We start from the raw sequence: 7,500 nt of genomic DNA, 5'->3' as shown, positions 1-7,500 counted from the left end.
TAAAAAAATGTTGGGAGGGGAGGCTCAAATTCGGCTTAAACTTGTGTAGTGAGTACCCGGCATTAGTTTTTTCCTCAATTTGTAATGTCAAATTTTCTTTAAATACTACAATATCCATGAGCCTCGCTTCAGCACAAGTCCATTCCACCAAGACTATTATTACCAAGGCCCTGTTCACACCTAATAGCGTCTTGGGTGATCCAATCACAAGTGGATATCTCTAAGTACATCAGTTCACACCTGGTATTAGAATGTGTCTCCACATGCGTCTTAGTGACCACTTGTGATCGGATCTCACTTCCCTGCTTTATATGTAAATAAACATGTAGATCATTAGTCACATTCATCAATGATCAAACAATCAGGTCCTGATCAGAGATGGAGAGCCTCGTCACCAAAAACAGCCAATCAGCAGGTCAAACTCAGTGACACTATAAGGTCCCTAGACCTCCAATATGGCTGCCAGATGGCTTGTTACTGTACATGCAGTGAAAAGGCCTCTGTACCCTGACGGTCTGTGTGGATCTGCAGCCAGCCAACCAGATACATGAAGCATCATCTACTGCTGCTGCTTCTGCTGCCTCCATGTCCCCATCTGCCAGCTGACCTTGATGTTCAGAGGTTTGATCAGGCTGGCAGGCACTCAGTCAGACGCCGGGAATCAAACCTGCGACTCAGAGACAGAGAGCGTCTCTTCCCATGGACAGGTCAGGGTGGAAATACCCAGCTATCCAAAGAATGCCGACCCATTCTGCTCTGCTGCAGTCCACCTCCCCTCCTGGGACAAACACACACACACGGATGACTCACTGTTTGACTATGTGTGTGTGTGTGTGTGTTGATATGCATGTACATTTTGGCAGCTGCGACCTCGCACATTAAAGCCAAGGGTTTATAAAGACAGAGAGAGAAAAAAAACTGACCAGTCTCTGTTACACAACCTGCATATTATCAATGAAACGCAGCAGATCCTGTGTTTATTTTCACTGTTTTTGACAAAATCCAGTTGCATTCAGGCACATTTTCGCTGGTCAGAAAGGCTTACAATGCCCATAGCCCTTCAGATCTAAATGGGGATCGAGCAGGTCCTCTACACGGAGTCCACCGCCACGTTTCTACAGTAGCCCGGAATGGACAAACCAAACACTGTCTCCAGCTAGGGCAATTGGCGTTTTCACGGCCACCGTAGTACTCTACACTCTTGGCACACGGGAGCAGCTTCAGTTGGTTGCAATCTGCCACTTCACCACTAGATGCTGCTAAATCCTACACACTGAACCTTTAAGTTGGACATGAGCTGAGTTTTGGTGTAGGACAAACCCTCCCTTTATGAAGGTAGGTATGTTAAGTAACTGAGGACGAAGGTTTGCTTCTTCGAAACTTCTGATTCGGCAGCGACAGAAAGAAAAATAAAATCTGATGAAAGTGAAATTACACAACAATTTAAAGACTTCTAAAGTCTGGTATTTAAAAAAAAAAATAATGTTAGGAAATCTGGAGGCCCTGCAGATATGCTTCTATTGATATTCATTCAAAATACAGCCTGAAACTATATAAAACCATGTTTGTAGAGTTGCAACTCAGGCCTTTAATCATACAGGCTGCATTCTGAGTTCACCCAGTCTCTTTTTTACACTGCAGGTAAACATAAAGCGCCATAAAACCCATTACAAAAATAAATAAACGTAATTTTTTTAACCTCTGATAACCAATAACATCACGCATCATTTGAATCTCACAGCCACACGACACAGAGTGAAGCTGCATTAACCCCCGACCGAAAACCACACATTAAAAAAAATACATAAATAGGAATTGAGCAGTAAAGATGAACCTCAATTGAACATTAAAGCTTAATAAAAACATAAACCTGCAGCAAATGAACCAGAACGGATCAAACTACATTTAAAAAAATATAGAAAATATACACACAATGCAAGTATATGTATGCAAAGCACGTACAAATGAATAAAAGTCATCTCGCACCTTTATGCAAGATTAAACAAGACAACGTCTCATTATCACCAACACTTCAGCTCTCCATCAGCAGCCACTCTGACATTTCTATTTCAAACATGTGACAGCTATGACATCACTAATGACCCGCTAATTACCCTTTCCCTACATTAGTAATGAAGAGCAGAAATACACAAGAAATCATGAGAGACAAGAAGTCGTTCTATGACTGAATATTGGAATGAAAGAACATCACGCGTCCACAAAACAGACTATAATCCACACGACCAATCCACAAAGTACTTCACAAATAAAAGAAAATAATAAAACAAGAACATTTCTCAGTAATATTTCTACAGCATGTGGCACCAAATCCAATAAATTCTTTTCATCATCAGTTCATCTGTTGGGTTATTTGTTTGATGGATTATTTCATAATTAGGTCAACAAAAGTCAATTTTATGATTTCTTACACAGTCTGATACGATTCAGATAAAACCCCCCAAAATATTTATAGAAAAACAAATATTATAGCTTGATAACTGACTAAAAGAGCTGACTTATTATCAGAACTGGTAATGATTCATTGTCTGTTGTGTGAATGTCAAAAACTAAACATACAAATGAGTAATTTCTTTAAGACTTGGACATCCTTCTTTAAATATTCTGGAAAAAGACCTACAAATATTGTACGAAAGAGTTTGATAGATTGCACTATTGATAATTGGCAAAGTGACATTTTTGGGTCGTTAATTTAGTTACTGACTTTCATTTATTGTGTTTTGTTTTCTAATTTTTCCTAAAATTAGGGCTGTCAATCAATTAAAATATTTAATCGCGAATAATCGCATGATTGTCCATGATTAATCCCAATTAATCGCAAATTATTTGCAATTTCTTTTCCGTTCAAATGGTACCTTTAAGGGAGATTTGTCAAGTAGTGGACAAATATGCTTGCTTTATGCAAATATATTTATATATTTATTATTGGAAATCAATTAACAACACAAAACAATGACAAATATTGTCCAGAAACCCTCACAGGTACTGTATTCAGCATAAAACCCCTTTGATAAAGGCCATGCCAGCTATTCCTCGCCAAAATTTAGTGCACGTTTGGCGCATTATTTAGCCTCCTTTAGGACAAGCTAGTATGACATGGTTGGTACCAATGGATTCCTCAGATTGTCTTGTTTCATATGATGCCAGTATCTTCACTTTAGCTATAAAACTGAGCCAGCTACAACCTAAAAATCGCAAGTTACGTTAATGCATTAAAGAAATTAGTGGCGTTAAAAGGATTTTGCGTTAATGCGTTGTTATAATTATCGCGTTAACTTTGACAGCCCTACTTTAAATCTTTTGTTATTGCATCACTGTTGATTGTAATCAACTATAATGGACTGAGCACCTCTGTATCCTTATGCACATACATATATAGAGGCTATGACATTTTCCACTACATATTTATGTGATTGTGTATCATCGCTCTGTGGATATCATGTGTCAGGGATCTAAATCTGATGTTTAGTTCTTGTGGCTGTTCTTGGTTTTGTCCAAGCATAAGAAAATTTTTTTTTTTTTTAAAAACTTAACAAACAGTAGTGAACAGAGGTGCATTTGAAAGCATCACACACGTCTGTGAGACAGACTACCGTAACGTAGGTTATCGAATACCCGGTTCTGGTACCGTTTCAAATGGGAGCGGTACCCAGCCCTATGTGTGTGTGTGTGTGTGTGTGTGTGTGTGTGTGTGTGTGTGTGTGTGTGTGTGTGTGTGTATCAGCAGTTATTTGTGTATCAGTGTGTGTATCAGCGGCATCAGTTTCAGATAATCTGATGCAGAAGGATTAAGTTTAAGAAAACAAAGGCCTATTTAATAAAACTCACTCACTCACACACACACACACACACACAGTACATACACAAACACATACATTACACACATAAACATACACACATGATTTAATCTCAACCTTGTGGTGTACAGAGAAAACAAACACATGCCCATCAAAGAAAGAGACGCATGTTTTCAGCATTTATAAAACAAAAAAAAGAAAAAGAAAAAAGACAGGAGGACTCAAGAAAGGAGCATGCACTTCTACAAATTCAAACACACACTCACACACACACACACTCATATAGCATCGGTTCTAAGTGTATGCTTGTACACAAAGAAAGGACACGTGAGCACACACATTTACGCACAAAAAAACACAATAAATTCTGCTTTTTTTTAGTTGTTCAAACAGAATAACTCAAGCAGATGGAGATAGAGGCCTGCATACACACACACACACATACACATACACACGCGCACACACACACACACACACACACACACACACACAATGCGTCTATTTATAAAGTTATAATTGCATAACACGCTGTGCTCTAATTCCAGACAACTGAGCACACAGGATGTCCACACACACACACACACACACACACACACACACACACACACACACACTAAACTGGCCTTTACCGTGTATTAACTCCTCATAGACGGAACAAAGTGCACGCGAACGTGTGAAAAATACACCCTCGTTTTATCCTTGCATGTAAAAAAAAACAATAAAAAAGGCGATGTAAAGAAAAAAAACCCTCACACCACCAAACACATGCACCTTGTCTCTATTAGACAACAGTGTCAATAACACACAGAAACACCTCCATTTGCATATTCGCTGCTGCAGGCGTGAAACGCTTCTCTCTGTAGTTTTTAGTCATTTTAATCATTTCACCGGAAGAGATTTTAAAAGGAGTCGGGGCAGAGTCATTAAAACTGACGTTACATAACACTTCTGTCATTTAGATTCCCATGATGAAACGAATTCATTAAAAAAACAAAAAAATTTATAAAAGAAAAATGCAGTATATAAATGAAAATGAAAAATATATAAATAAAATTAGCCACTTATCTGGGAAAATGAGATCAATATTTTTATTCAACAAAGGATTTTTATCAGGAGATTTTGGCCTTGACCTTTGACCTCCTCTTGACTGGTTGTTCGACAGTGAAAGCACTAAAATACTAATGGAATTATAAATGTGTCTAAATGTACAATAACTGAAACTGAAAATCCAGTTGAATAAACATAAATATTTTGAAAAAAAAGGAATAAGAAATAATATTTTGTATCCAACTATAATTATTCATTAACTAAAAACATAAAATATTAAAAAAGAATAATTAAAATCTTCCCACATTTGGAGTGTCGCCCGTCTCAGCGACTGCAAACTAAACGGCGGACGGGCAGAATGATCGGTTTAAAGTGTTTAAAGTGTGTTTCCTGTAGCTACACATTGAGAGAGGACTGCAGGATTTTGGCAGGCTGCTTCAGGACCCTCCTAATTAAAACTTACTGAATATTCAAATGCTGCGTTAGCATAACAATAGCCGGCTGGCCGGGCCGGCTTTAAATGAGGCCTTTTGTTTTAGCCGAGCTTTCTGCTGCCTCATTAAGCCGCTGGAGCTTAAGTTAGCGAGCCGACAGCCGCTAACCGAAGCTCAGGCCTCGGCTCTCGCCCTCCTCCTCCTCCTCCTCTCCCCTTCCCCCTCACACTCTCCCCACACCAAAGCCCCGATTCAGACTCTTCACTGTTTGGTCTCGCCGGGCCGCGGCTTGCTGCTGCTGCTGCTGCAGATCTGTCCGAGCCTCTCTGTCTCTTCTCTCTTACCCCCCGACCACTCTGCCCCAGTTTCCACTCGCTCCACTTCTGTCTGAATCCGCAACCGCAGAATCGCCGAAAACAAACCCAGCTACAAAAACAGACTTTTATTTCGGCGATTCCCTTATTTTGTGCGTCTTCTCTTTCTGTGACGGCGGGCGTAAAGAAGCTGTGACACAGACAGACAGAGTGAGACAGGGGGGTGAAGTGAAGATGGAAAGGAGCTTGGCAGCAGATCAAGACCGTCGGCACAATGTGCCATCCAGCAGCAAGCCAGCCGCCCAAACAAAGCGGTGCCACGCCGAGCCCCCGTGGCATCGGCGTTGCTGAAGAGCTCCGGCTCCGAGCGGAGCTGCAGAGATACAAAGAAGGGCCTGAACTACGGGGAGAGAGCGGGGACAAAAAGGCATAAGGCCCCGGAGCCGACGGGCGACGGCGCGGGGCCGATGTGCTCGGCGGCCGGACGGAGGCCGGAGAACCAACAGGCGCCAAAACAGACAGAAGCCGACTGTTGGCGCAGCGGCGTTCGAACAACAGAGGCTCTGTTTACAGCTGCACAGGTCACATCAGCCACAAAACCAGATTACTGTTAGCCACAGAATTTAAGGTTATGAACACGTCAAGACAATCAACACATTTTTAGCATTTTCACATATTAGTCTACAAAAATAAAATTAAAACTGGATGCATAAAAGATTAAATCCACTAAAAATTTGAAAATATTAATTAAACCACAAAAATCAAATCGTGAAAACTACAAAAAATGCATCATTAAAAACATTTGTGTAAAGATGTAATCATACATTTGTTCTACAAAATTTAAAAAACAATAATTAAATGTCTGCTTGCTGTTTTATTTGCATAAATATAATTTTTGTGGACAAATATTCACAGCTACTATCTTGCGTCTGACTGATAAATCATCTCAGAAGGCCTGCTAGTTCAGACTTATTATTATTATAATCATTATTATTATTACTCATTATTATTATTAATTTTAAAACTGCTTAATTGTATTAACTATCTCTAACAATTTGGATAAAGAATTATTTCACTATTTCTTTTAAAAATGATTATTCCTGTCATCATTTTCCCTCCGCCTTCGCTGTCATCTCCTCCTTCTTTCCTCTTAAACTGGTGTAAAAGCAGCGATTAAGAGTCAGAGGTGAGACAAAGGCGGGCAGACAGTTCACTGACAGGTGGATCTGTAGGAAATCCCAGCCTTCCATCTTCATTTACACCTGCGACTTCGCAGACATTCCTGCTTTTTTTAAAGCGAGAAAACCTGTGAAATTCATTCACCCTCGCTTCGCTTTTACACCCTGTCTCTGTTAGAGCCTTCACCTCATCCTCTAAATCACTTCACCCTGTGACTGGTGCTGAACTGGTACTGGTGGGGTTACTGGGAGACAGACAGACAGACAGACAGACAGGTTCATAGGAGGTCAGACAGCTTCATACTTGCTGGATGACTTTCTCAGATGTGTTTCTCTTTTTGTATCCAGACAGTGTTTTATGATTTTTCATTAGTATATTTCAAATAAGAAATAACAATTACATTTTTAATTCGCAAATATGTAGATAGATGGACAGACCTCCAATTTCTCAATTTTTATAATTTGCTGCATTTATGTTATTTTAATGGCATAAAAATGGATTCAAAATAACACGATTAATAACAGAATATCACTGATATCCATTAAATTAAATACAACTCTCTATTTAAAGACAGATTTATTTTCTGACGTATTGATAAAATAAATTAATTCTACTATAATAAGATATCACAAATATAATTTGAGGCCAAATTACTATTTTCTTTTTGTTTTAGGAGAAATTTAAAAGATATATGAAGAGCCACAAGTCCCT

At 39.3% G+C, this 7,500-nt stretch overlaps 1 protein-coding gene across 3 annotated transcripts in view; it reads right to left on the bottom strand.

Annotated features, from left to right (window-relative positions):
• tcf4 (transcription factor 4) overlaps nucleotides 1-7,500 on the bottom strand; it is a 230,164-nt gene that overhangs the window by 68,922 nt on the left and 153,742 nt on the right. The window lies entirely within an intron of this gene.

This window comes from Sebastes fasciatus, chromosome 19 (genome assembly GCF_043250625.1).
Source record: "Sebastes fasciatus isolate fSebFas1 chromosome 19, fSebFas1.pri, whole genome shotgun sequence".
NCBI classification, from domain to species: Eukaryota; Metazoa; Chordata; class Actinopteri; order Perciformes; family Sebastidae; genus Sebastes; species Sebastes fasciatus.
This window is presented reverse-complemented; position numbering and strand designations above follow the sequence as displayed.